Here is a 15191-nt window from a genome sequence, read left to right as displayed (position 1 = left end):
GTAAATTAATTATTTTATATGAATAATTGACTAAATATTGCATAACAGTCATGTGTTAAGCCCCGGTCACCAGTCAGCAGTGGCAGCCACAGGCTGACCGTTTGCAAATATATTTAAGACTACGTATTATATTATTCCTATACGCCACAATTGTTTTACGAACTCTGAAACCGTTTTAATGTTATTAATACATTCACAACGACATAAAATGTTTAAAAAAAAACATTGCTGTCGTCGCTGTGGTCTGTTATGTAGTATAATTTTTTGTCGATGACATATTTTAATAATCTTACGTTTTTCTTTTCTTTTTATTATTATTATTATTACTAAGAACAGGTGAGATTAGGTATGTACAATAACAAAACTTAAACTATTTGTGCACGGTAGTCGGCGGTCGTTAACATTACAGCCAATTTACAAACTAGACTGATGAAGGACATGGTCTGCATATTATAAGTGATATCAATATTTCGTATTATTATAATTTCGTATTAGTGTATTTATTATTTTTTAATTAAACATTTTTTTCGTTTATAAGTTAATAACGAACTGGTAATATTATTCTGCAGTATAATAATAATAACCACAGTTGTAATATTATAACGTCATATTATTTTATGTGCATGACGTGTCATATGCATGTGGAATTTTAATACTATACGGCAATAGCTTACTCGATGTTAATGACTTCTAAGTTTGATGTTTTCTTACAACAATCAATATAGCTCCATGTTATAATTCTGGAATATTAATGGTAAATATTATGTCTTAGATAAATACATTTTTCAACATATAATCCTATTATTATTATATAACTTACATGAATGAAACAAATATAGTAAAACATATTAAATTTGAATCGTTTTTCTAATTTAATTATGCTTATTACAGTATGAGAATTCAATATTACAAGAAATTTTAAATCAATTTTATAAACTGCATTAATTAATAAAAAAAGAAATTTAATTAATATTTTGAATATAAAAATATACTCGTGTATGTCAGTACTTTCGAAAAACATTGTTTTAAATTTATTATTTTTCTCTTGGAAATTCGTTTTAGAATTTTATGACTTAAATTATTTTTAGTAATAGTTCTAGAACAGTTTATTGAACAAAATTCATTTTGTCTAACCACAATACAATAAAATAAAATGAAAAAAAGCAGCTGGTGAGTTACTCTATACTTCACTGGTATTTCAATACCAGAAATGGCAACTAAAGACGCCATCAATTACACGGGTGACAAAACAATTGGGCGAACATTTGAGAAAACACACAAAAATACAAACAAACTAAAAACATTGAAAGCATCTGTGGGCAAATGGCATTTGGTCCTACACATTTATGGCCCCCCTACACAGTTCATATTCATTATCTTTATAACCACTGAAAATTGTTCATAATATATCAATAATGTCTAACACGTTGACAAGCAATCACAAAAATAAAAACAAAACATTCGTTAACGGCTTATCTTATAAATACATCACATAAATATTAAATAAAAAACTTAGATATATATATACTTTGTCCTTCTTGCTTTACTCATAATATCTGTCGTTACTCGTTTGACTTACATCCAATCATTGTAATTTCATTTACATAAAACCTATATTTTACATTTGAAAAAAACACGGTATTTACAATATTCTAATCAAGTTCTTGACAACTGTATCTATATAATATATATATATATATTTATTTATTTATTTGACAAGGAATACAAATATATAATCAATAATTTATTGTAATTATCTTCTTGATAAATTTAATTAATTACTATTTTTTTTTTCAAATAATGCTGGTTTTATACACAAATGACAAATACAATGAATAATATAAACAAATTTCGACCATTTCTAAAATGATTTGTTTAAATTTTTTTTTTTGGTGGCATTATTATTTTGTAGTATTTTTAACTGGTAATTATTTATTTATTTTTTGTTTAATACATTTTTAAGCTTCAAACGCATAATCTCTAGCTTACTGGATTTTTAAGTAAGATACGTATAAATTATGATGACAAAAAAAAATAATAATAAAATAATATTATTTTAACATTTGTTTTTAGTTTTGGCTTAATCTGGTAATATTTTCGAATTTGATTTCTATATTCAATCATAACAGGCTGATAATCAATCGAATATACTTCATTGAATACATCTCATTCTAAATGTTTTTCTATACTTGATTTTGTAAGAGGTAAATAATTACATTATTTAGTATAATTACCTTGTCATTAATATTATGATCGTTAAACTGTAATGTTTGTTATATACAAAAAATATAATATATAATATAAAAAAAGTTATTTTTAGTAATAATTCTAATTTCAAATATACCTAAGTGTATCTTTGAGGTTTTCTATAGTTACTTATCCCATTGTTAAATAATGTATTAATTTAACATTGAATATTTATTATTGTTAGAGAAATATTGTAGAGTATATGCATACTGTGTAGGTAAAAACTGACGTCTCAGTGAAACAAAATATTTAAAAGTAAAACATCGTATGTATAAATAAACATAATTTATCTGTGCATAAAAATGTAAATATTAAATCGTAAAGTCCTACTTTTCCCATCAGAGAACACTATATTTTATTTATTTTTAAAATCAATAATTTTCCAAAAAAATATACGAAATTATGAGCAACTACATCTAAAGCATCTTACAATCTAAGTTTCTAATATATTTTGCATTACACCGTATTATATTGATTTACGGCAATATTTATATCATTAAAATAGTTTAAAATAAATAAACATTACATATTATGTATTACGTGTACACTATTATCTATATAATATGTAATAAATATAACATATGTACATATTGTATATTATAGATGATAAACATAGGAATTTAATTTAACTATAAATATTTTGAAGAATAAAACAATAATTTACGTTCCAAGTTTTTCATAGTTGTCCATAATAGCAGTTATTAAATAGTTCTATTTTTATACTTTGGTATATTTAAATAATAATATTATGCAGTTTTTATGTATAATAATATAAATAGATCTGTCATGACGTGTGAGTGTTATTATTTTGTAAATGAAATGCTATTAAATATCATTCCCTTGCACTGAAGTGTTCTTTGTCCAGTTAAAATATTATAAAATAAATGCATCTACAACTTTATGATTTATTAGCTCACTACTACAATAAATTATTATAAAGTCATATAAGATAATATATATTTATATTTAAAAATATGTGCTTTTTGTTTAATCGTTCAACATAAAATATATTATAGTTTAAATGGCCTTCATTCATGCACACTGAGGACTACCTAATATTGATATTTGTTTTTTATATTATAACGTTACATGACTTACAAGTTATAATATTATTATAATCTGCTTGTCACTGCATAATGTGTTTATATAAGCGACCGTTAGGTCGTGAGCACAGTAGGTAGTTAAGTTTTCTGTACAAAATTTATATTATTTTGAATGGAAGATCGAATTATGTATTTTGTTTCATTTGCACAAATAACACGAAAAACTCTATAAGTACACCACGTTGCTTAACACGTTATGATCGATCGACAAGTGCCACAACAAGAAACATATTCTATAGGTACGCGACATTAGCCATCGCAGAGCGCAATCATAATTATTATTGCCGAGGCGTGCTCACTTACCATTAAGTTCCGCATATTTCCTACCTATTTTAACAGTCGATATTCGACGACGTACCTTAAGCAAAGGGCACGGACGTCAGTCGGTCGGTGCGCTCGACTGGATTTATATATGAGTACCTATACAGAGTGTACAACCTCGAATAAAAGTTTATACTTAATGGTCGCAAACCATTGCTATAATGGACGTAGATCGGTCCGACGTTCTTGGAAATATTGCAATAACATTTCTGAAAAATTAATATTCATATTCTATTTTTGATTAATACTATTTATGATATTAAATAAACAAATGTATCTATTAGACATTGCAAAAATAATTTCAGACTGTACACATTGATTAAATATATAATTTATATTATATGCGTATTTAATCAACGCTGTACCTACAACATAATAATATAAGGAAGCTAGTGCTTATACGTATGGAAATGTGTAAAATATTACTGCTGAAAATGTCAACTACGTCCTCAGATCGATCGTGCAGTTATACACTATATCATAATCTATAATAAATACGTTAATTTTCACTCTAAATCAAGAGAGCCACCCCTGACGACAAGTTCATGCCAGAGTGGAAAGTCATTACGGTCTGCATATAGAAATTCAACCACGTAATAATATTATTATCTCGGAGAACGTCGAGTTGAGGTTACTTACATCGTGTTTGTGAATAGGTAAACATACCATGTCTATAGGTGTGATATGAATATGCGTCTTGTTTGATTATCATCGAATATGACGGTCAAAAACTATGATCATATAGTATTAATTGTTAACAGAGTTTCGACATTTTTAATTTATTGGTGCTCGCCAAAGAACAGATTATTTGGCTTTCAATCACCTGCAAATTACTTTTGATAACACAAAGCCAAAAACGAGACTCATCCAAGGAAACTACTAATAAGTTAACACATCAAGGTGTATGAGTGCATTGCAGATGATATTACTACAGCATTCCAGTATATCTCAGCATTTGTCCGGAACCGGAACCACCACGCCGCCGGGTCAGTGGGATGGTGTTGCTGCGCAAGTGGCCCTCCTACAAACGGAAGTAGTGCACTCCTATCAGAGGGCCTGACAGCAGACGGTGGTTGAATTTATTGTAATTATCTTGGTGACTTTACTTCCTATAACAGTAGACTTGCATGAAAATTTCTCAATCAAGGTTCCTGAAATTAGATATGTTACCAATCACAATAAATAATTGTTTCGCATAATATTCTAATGTTATATATAATTAAATTTCATTAATTTATAAGCTAATAATTGCAAATTATAATTTTTTTTCAATGTACATAACTTAAAAATATTTTTAAAATACATAAAAACTCCATTCTTCACAGTAATATATTTAAACTTGAAATTAATTAAATTTTTTATAACTTACTATTAATAAAACGAAATATAAGTTAATATAATAAATACCAGATATCTTCTATAATAATATTTTAATATAATGTTCACTTTGAAACCACAATATAAAGCATTAGAATTGTAGTAATGCTTAGACTTAATTTAAAATATTATATGAACTATTGATCAATATTCAATAATATAATAAATAATAAGTGTATTATTGCATCTCAGATATCAGAATTTATTCATATTATAGTATTTATTAAATCATAAATACCTACATAAAATATTCTAATGAAAATTATACTTAGATTTTCTCTAAAAAATAAAGTTAAAGTTTTATGTGTAAAGTCATATTACGCACACTATTCTAAAGCTTGGAACCTTAAAACTTTTCTATTATATACCTGATTATTTTTAATTCTGAGCAAAGCGATATTGATTTTACTATGATGTAAGTTCTTTGTGTATAATATGTGTTATGTGTATGTGTGTGTAGGTGTGTATACCTAGTAGACGAAAAAAGGTTTGATTTTAAATTTTGAGGGTGGTTTCGGATACAAAATCGAATCTATTTTCAATTTTGTACTTGAGAGGTTAATATTTTAGTATTTTTCAAAATAATCAGGAAAAAACAAACCAACAATTAAGAAAAAACAAGAAATTTTACAAAACCAATTTGGTTTTTTGGTGGAACTTAAAAATAAATTATTTTAGATACTTGAAATTTTTACAAAAAGCGTTTCTTACACATTATAATATTATAGTTTTTTAAATATTTTGACTTTATTTGAGTTATTTATAGACATTTATAATTTTTTTTAACACTAGGAAAAATGTTCCAGTTGAAAGTATTACTTTAAGTTAATAATTTAAAAAATATATAAAGTGTATAGTCATAATATATTTTTAAAAATATTTAAATTTTTGATTTTGACAAAATTTGTAAAATCTCAAACATTTCCAAACTATTTTGTAGTTTGAAATTCATAAAAAAATCCTTTTTTATACTTAAGATTTGAAAATATAATACAAGATTCCTCATTATTTTTTTTATCAATAAAAAAAATGTTTACTGAAAAAAGTGGAAGTCATATAAATTTTTTATGACTATATGAAGTACAAATTTTTACGATATTAGTTATTCACCCGTATAATAATTATTTTTCCTTAGACGATTTTTGAGTTTTATAGTTTTTCAAAAACGAAAATGAATTTTTCGCCAATCGTTTATGCATATATTTCTAATACAGTATAAAATCTTCTAAATATTTTAACTTTTTTTAAGTTAATTACAGACATTTTTAAATATTATTTTTATTATTATTAGCTAGATCAAAATTCTTAAAATTTAATAAAAGATACCATAAAACTTATTCATAAATCTGTATAAAAGTATTGAAAATATATAGCGTGAAGTTGGTAACACTGCTGTACTGTAACATATTGTGTGTGTCCGTGGCTCCATGCAGATTTTTGTTTCTTTCAAATACCTAAAAAGCACAAATCTTTTTGTATGCATTTTACGTTCACAATTTTATAAAATTCGTCAAAATTGCAAACATTTTTTCAGCATAGTATAATTTTCTAAATAATTTTGAAATTTTTATACTATTTTTAGACGATATGAAAACTTCCGATTTTTTTAAATATCATGTATTTATATTACAGTAAATAGATTATTCACAATATTTTCGCGTCAAGGTAATATCATCTTAAAAGTTAATAATAGTAACATAATATAGTATAATAATATTACAGATTCTTTAATTTATAATAATTAAATACTAATCATATAATAAATTCAGTGTTCTAAAAAAAAAAACTAAATCAACTTTTTTACTTTTATAACTGCTGTCACTGGATGGCTTCTTCCTTTACAAATTGTTCAATGTTTTTTATTCTTTTAGCATGTATTCTTATTGTGCCCGAGGGAACAGATTGTATATTCTGTACAATAAAAACTTTAATAGTTATATCAAAAACAATATCTTGAATTATATAATATAATATTATTATTGAATTCATATTTAAGATCTCCATTAAAGTAATCCACTAGATACCTTATTTATAGCAAAGCGGTGTCCACATTTGTTTATAATTTATATATATTTAAAAATAAATAAAAAACATTCACAATAATCACATTATGATACAGATTAATTATGCACTACGCTAATTTTAAAAATTCGAGTGCCTATAATATTAAGACCTCTAAATTCTTGAATCGATGTGGATTTTCGTTCTCCACTTAGCGGTGTTATAAATTACTTTCATTTCTTAAATTACATATTATTTATTTCGTTAAATGCTGTTATCTGATGCTTAATTAACACGGCGGAATAATAAAAAAAACTTCTATAATAACTAAATGCATTTTAATTTTTAAATACCTGGTTTATATTTAATAAATGTTTGTATTTGTCATGAAATGAATTAGAAATAAATTAAGTGCAAAAAAATGTAATTGTTTGTAAACTTTTAAATTAACAATAATAATTATTATGTAGCTCATTATGACGGTACGTTTTATTTCGTTATAATTTTCAACATTAAAATAGGTATGTGTTTTTGCAACCAAGTATAATATTAGTGAGTGAACAGTGAACTTTTAGTTAATTCTACAGAAACCTTGTGACCTCTGACGAACCGTTAAAACTATGCGGCAGGAACAATGTATGAATGAGAAACCAATAAACCATACAACTATGCGGTAGAGGTGTTGGCGGGTGAAATAGAACGTGGCAAAGGCATGATGGTTATTTTCTCCCTGTTCCATCGAGATAGGTACTCCTATCCTTTGTCGATGGTCCGGCGTCGTGTGGACGGCGAGCCTTTTAATGTTTCACTTATGATACACTTTCAACGGGTTGTGATTGCGACTGGTCCTCAGAATTTACTCGTTATATTATTTAATATTAATTTTAACACGTCAACAGGCAGTGTAGCCGCGAGAATATTACTATTCTATAAATTATAAGAATATCACCGCACGTCAATTATCACGGCGATTGGATAGACTGGCGTCGTGTTTATGGTTTTCAACTCTCCCGACGCTGTTTTGAAAAGTTCGAATGTACAGTGCCTTATTGTAAACGGAATGAATGTTCGTTCGGAATCCCAACTTTATGTAATATATATACTATCAGCCGTCGACTGTATGGCCCCTGATTGGCTGTGGGTTTTCGTCGTGCCAATGTTAAACCGTACACTTTTCAGCAGTGTTACCGAACCGCAATCATTCAGGATATTTCCCCCTTGTCATAGATGGCTTATCGCCCATTATTGTGTTCCGTAAATGTCAATAGGGCTATCTCGTTACGGTTCTTGTCCGAGGAACTTGTAAATAGTAATATATTATATATTATATATACAATATGGGTGACCGATGTGCGTCTCACCTTGACGCGCCGCGCGTCCACAGTGAACGAGTGACGCATTTCGTCGGACCAATATAGTATATTATAGTGACGAGACTCGAATATGCGCAAAACACGTTTCGCCGAAAAGTCGTCGAGAACAGTATAATATTATAATTAGTAAGTATAATAATTAGTATAATAATTATTATTATACGAATCGAAGGTGGTATAACGCACATCGAAAATAATTACCAAACTCGACCAATGAATTAATATTAACGTGATTTCCAAACTTAATATTAATTTATTGATATTTTATTTTATTCGAAAAACCTAGGGACCAAATCTCATTTTAATATTGACAGTGGCCAAAACATGGGTAAATTAATAAGTTTTCTGGTTGGGAAAATACGAAAAGAACGAAACGTCGTGGATTCACAAACCTAATGTTACCTGTATTATTATTCGTAGGTTTCACGTAAGAATAATATATAATATATAAATCATAAGCTTATCCGACCGTTATCGGCATAATGGCGTAATTGAACAAATCATTTGTTATAGGGTACATTTTTATATGAACTATTCATAATAGCGGGGAAAATGCATGTGATTTCTTGCAAAGTGAGAATGGTATTAAAATATTGTTTCTTTTTCAACCATGCGTGTGCTGTCATAAACAACAGCATAATAATATCGTGTTCAGTTCCAATTTGATTAACCAACGTCGACGCGCAGTTCATTTTTCCGGTCGGGTTAACAACACCTATGCAGCGGTGGTACGGCATAAAATGTTTAGGTACATAACTTCAATGCCCGCTCTTGAGCTGTTGAGTGTAGTCGTACGTATAATATAAATATAATAATATAAATTTAAAATTATTTATTTTACTAACGGCTAATATCAGAACTTAGACCAATTTGACAATTTAAATAAAAGTAGTACATATAAATATAAATAGAATCTTCGAAACTTGGAGGGTGTCTTAAGTTTTTTTTGAACACATAAGTCATAAAGGTTGCTATAGGGTGATTCACACATTTATTTTGTTTTGGCTCACAAAAATCGAATCATTTTTTTGTGATCACTTAAAACTTTAAATGTATTTCACTGTCATTCCAATTTTTAGAAGGTTTATATTGTACAACTGCATTATAATATGTGTACCTGTGAATTTGAATCACAACGATTTGTTTTTCGTTTTCAAAAATTTCGCAATAGGGAGTTGTGATACATAATACATATATATATATATATATATATATATTATTAATACTTCTTTTAAATTGGTATCTAACAGTAAAGTACATCTATATACTTATGAATATCATTTGATCGCATAAATTATATATTAATTAAACGGGTCACGCGTTCTACCAACTATTTAATATTATCTCCCACACATAAATATTCAGCCTGAGTGATAGGTTCGTCTGAAAAGAATGCGTCGAAAGGAAAAAATTAATTTTTAGTTCTATAATTTGACTAGGAAGTTCTTAATGTACACAACTAAGTATTTTAGTACTTAATAGGTCTAAGATTTATATTTTATTATGATGATGAATGATGATTAACGGTATCAAATATTTTAAGGAATACATAAGTGTAATTTGTTCTTGTAAAATACTTTATACAAAATTATCATTCACTACATAAAGTCACAAATTTAAGCGAAGTCAATTTAGTTAATAGGTTTATAGTTAGGTATTTATTTAGATTTTCTCGAAATTATTTATACAGTGCTCTAATCTTGCAAGGGCTCTTCAAGGATTTAACTCATCATACAGGCTCGTCAGCCTTGGACAAAGCGTTTTTCACTAATTCAAGGCTTAAATTATTTAAAAAATATTATAGTTGTGGTTATACTATAATTTCATAATTTAAAGTTTACGTGTTATAGACTTATAGCTCTCATTATGTCTTACGACTCCCTTCTTATGAAAAATAAATAAATATTATTAAAATATGTACTGACCGGCTACCAATTTATCTGCAAGCGTTCAATATTTCTCATTTTTATTTTGTCAAATCCTTTATGAAATCTTTGCATTCAATGATACACGTTGGTAGTACTAACATAACAATGATAATACAGTTATTATTGTGTTATGATTACTTATATTATAGGTGCATATATATTTAAATGCTCAATAAAGATAATAATAATATATTATAATATTTTTTACATACAAATGTCTTATTTTTTAAAAACTAATGTACTCAATGGTCATTTTATAGGTAAATTATTATGAAAAATGAAAATTGATGTATATATATAAACAAAAATAAAAATATTATTTTAATGTATACATATTTTTATTTTGAGTATAAAAACATCGTATACAATCAATGTCTGTTATAATAGTACCTATACATTTTCTTACGAAATAAAAATGTTTAATAGCATTATTAACACTATTATTGTATATGATTTTGTTCATTTCATAATGTTTAAAGTTTGCTTAATACTTCTTTTGATGATTTTGAATTTAATAAAAAATCGTGTTTTCCTATAAAAATGAACACAATTATTATTATGTTATTTTTATAGTCGTTACAGCATTATAACTATAACACGTTTGATCGATTACGTTGAACTTGGACCATATACTATAGAGTATAACCAGTATAAGTACTACAATGCAGGCAAACAAATAGGTACCTACATAATATATTACGTACCTATATGTTTATAGGTATACCTATTTTTCTTCTTTTTTTTTCTGAAATGCGTTTACATTAAAACTTGAACACTGATATTCTTATACCACACATTTATTTTTTATACAAATAGTCATTTATTAAAGAATATGATGTTACGCTTGACGTCATCGAATAAATAAAATAACAAATAGGTTCGTGTAGATGTTACAGTATTATAGTACAACAGACAGTATGTACACGCGCTCACGCACATCGTAATATTGTATATAAAGGTAAACGAAAAGCCTTATTGTAGAAACTATCTTTGTAAGCCTTACGCTTTGTTTATCATAATAATTGGTAATGTATTTAAAATATTATAATATATAATATGTTATGTACCAAATAGTTGATGCCTTGCTGAAACATGGCTTGTGTGTGCAATTTATAAATAGTAATATATAATATATATATATATATATATTAAATCAATACAATATTGATGAACCAATGACCATAATAAACCTTACATATTATTATTTATTATTTATTATGCAATTATTAAATTGTAATTAATTTATGTTATTTTTTCTGATAACTGTTATCGCAGTACACTGCACTATTATATAGAATGGATAATTTATTAATGATTTTCTATTTATTTTTATCCAATATTAGCATAATCATTAAAACTAAACCTTAAACCAATTGATTTGTTTATTTATTGTAGACGAAATATAAATGTAAAGATATAAAGGAATTATACTTAAATCTTAAAAAATATATTATACTTTGAAGCCAGAATAAATCATATTACACATAGGTAGGTATGTACGAGTATACACGTTATTTATGAGAAATATGAAATCCTTCGTAAAAATTGTACCTACTTATTATAGAATAATCCAAATAATAATAATATGTTTGATCGTTACATACAACGCATACACTATACGGAATACGGATCAATCGGATAATTTTTAAATAACAAAAAATACCAAGGTTATAACTTATAGTTAAATAGACTATGCATACAACGCATGATCGTACATATTCGTTCACATATTTATATAATAAATAATAATATTATTATTTATAAAATTTTAGTAAATAAATATATTTGTTATTGGCTATATTTTTAGAATTTACCATCGATTGGACAACCGTAGTTTGGAAATACTATTATTATTATTACTCTTATATTATATACTATCGTATAGTATTGTCTATAATAATTCATAGTTTATTATTCTTGTTAATTATTATTATTATTTTTTTTTAATTATTCAAGAAAAGATAGTCCTTGGTATCGTTGATTTTGGGAGTTGTATGTATATATTAAATTTTTTTAATAAATATTAAAATACAATATAGGATTAAATAATATTAATCAAAAATTTACAAAGCTTATAATAATTTATATTAATTTATTATATAATTCCGATTGTTGGAGGAATGAGAAAATGTTTGACATTGAAAGTAGAGTCCTAGGCTTTTGAATATGTCGTCGGATGATTTGTTTTAGTTCCTATATTATTGCTGTTGTTGTTATAAGTGTTATAACTTATTATTACAATTTTACAAATTACATAAAATTAAACGGACATAAATCGCACTCGGTAGTACAATCCGCATGTAACAATTAGCAAAGTTTCCGCGGCAGAATGTCTGATAGCCACGGGTGGGCGTGGAACATAATATCACTATATTATTATCATCAACGGCGTTGTGCACAATATATAATAATGGTAGAAACATATTACATTGTATGTTTAAACGTTTCAAGGGAATAAACGCCACCAATGGTTGTAAATCGGTCCACGTTAACGAAACCCGACTATGATATTTTGAATTGCGCCAAAACATAAGTTTCGTCCAACGACTACAAAATTATGTAGTAAAACAATATTTATTTTACTGTTAATTACAACATATTTTAAAACATTTCGTTTCTACGTCGATTGTATTGTAGGTCGGGCGTTAAGTATAATATATATTAGCAATGGTTACCTTAACTGTAACTATAACTCACAATAAGCAATAATATAAGAGCAAAAATAATAATAATCGTTTAATATGTCTTCCAACGACGGTTTCCAAATGTTTGGATTGGCTTCCGCGCAACCGTCAAAACTAAAACTTCGCCCGTCTACTTCCAGCCAATGAATTGGTTACCTTCGTAGAAAAATAACACTCACATTTTTTAATAGGTCCATTTGATGATGGCATTGATGGATTATATTATTATATCATGAGCTCAGTTTGTATTTAAACCTGTAATTCTGCATTAAAAAACTAAATATTACATGTTTATGACCTGACTAATATCACATGAAAACATTTTTAATAATTATTAATATAGGGTGACTTTTAACATTAGTCACTAGTTATTTAAAAAAAAAAAACTATTGACACTATAGAAAATATTTGGATAACATAATTTAAAGTTATAATAAAATAAAAATGTATTTTTATTATTTGAGTATCATTGTAATTTTTTAAGTTTCATAGTTTTTGAAATAATGAGTTTCTTACGTCGAAATATTTCCTAATTATTACTTTGTATTCATATAATTACATAGTTTCATGAGATGTGTTCAAACAAATGGTTTTTTTTTTTAGTTATTGAAAGATCACCAGTGGGAAATATTGATGCAATAAAACATTAATACTTCAATTTTTTCCGGGCGATAAAAAATAAATATGCAACATACCTTTTTACGCTATCCTCTGGTATGCATAATTGTATTATTCAATAAATTTCTAATTTTAAATACTAATTAAATTTACAATTTATTGTTTAAAGTATAGGTTATACAAATCAATTTCATAAACATATAAAATAGTTAAGAGTTGCAAAATTGTTGACCTCTACACTTTAAGCACACAACAGTACACCTTCGTCAAATGTCTATCTTCATTAAATATTTACTTTTATCACACCAATTATTTGAGTTCCTTGTCAACGCTATCCAAAAAAAAAAAAACATAAAACATATATTTTATTATTTTTTTTAGAAATCAAGTACTTATAAGATAAACATTTTACATCTTATTTTGAAAACACGACAAGTGATTCACTTTCAAAACTTTTTACGTGTTTTATACATATAACCGTTGTCTGCATACATATTGATTGTATAGTCATGAGCAGTTAAGAAGACAATATAATACTATAGTATAACATTATTTCGTTTTAATTCGACAACTGGTCATCATATTCATTATAAAACGAATTTTACAAATACAACTGTCAGTACCTATGTAGTGTTTTTTCATTCCAAAGCTAGTTCAGTGTATTTAAAATGTTAACAGTACATTTGTGTCATATATTTATTTCCATGATCTTTGTTTTTTATAAGTTATGAGTTATTATATAATAAGTAATAAGTATATATATAAAAAAATAAAGTTCTAGTGCCATTACATGGGTATTGAATGTGTAAGGTATGCAAAATATGTTGCCACGTTGATCGTATTATGTGATGGCCTTGGTTTGGCATAGCTAGGATTTTCTGGACGATTTCCGGTCTTAGCTGGCTGTTTCTCTGAGCGATGTACAAGCGACACCAAAAAGTTCCAGCTATGCGAATAACCCTGCATTATAAATATTTCTTTTCTTGACTAATGCGTCCTTGAAAATGTTTAAATAAAACTTTGTGCACCCTTAGATTGTTTATATTTTATCTATGTGTATACGTTTAAACCTTAAACATACATTACCTAAAAGCTTTAAAATTTCGACCTTGTCGAGTATTTCATATTATTGTAGTTATTATTTTTCCAGAAAAAAAAAACAATAAACCGTGACTAACAATATGTTTCCCATAATACGAATTCCGGAACCAATTTCGTTCATAGCGCGACCACTATGCCGTGGATGTAATGATATAATATTAATAGGTACCCATATATTAACTGTTGTTCATAAAGAACTAAACAAAATAATCTGCTATACGTAATAAATTTTTCTTCTCGTACCTATTCCATCATCTTCTTTTATTATAATAATATTTACATATTATATAATAAGTAAATATAGACAATGTAGGTACACGGGAATAGCGAATTTTTAATTCCACAGACTTCACAAAATGTAATATTTTATACACTTACGTAGATAAAAAATAAATTGCAGTTAAATTTTGTAAAGGCTAAAAAAGCATCATCGTAATG

General features: G+C 26.6%; 1 protein-coding gene across 1 annotated transcript in view; it reads right to left on the bottom strand.

Annotated features, from left to right (window-relative positions):
- Positions 1 to 15191, bottom strand: part of LOC132923007 (CXXC motif containing zinc binding protein) — a 433444-nt gene that overhangs the window by 411322 nt on the left and 6931 nt on the right. The window lies entirely within an intron of this gene.

This window comes from Rhopalosiphum padi, chromosome 2 (genome assembly GCF_020882245.1).
Source record: "Rhopalosiphum padi isolate XX-2018 chromosome 2, ASM2088224v1, whole genome shotgun sequence".
NCBI classification, from domain to species: Eukaryota; Metazoa; Arthropoda; class Insecta; order Hemiptera; family Aphididae; genus Rhopalosiphum; species Rhopalosiphum padi.
Note: the sequence above shows the minus strand (reverse complement) of the source record. Positions and strands in the feature narration are given on the sequence as shown.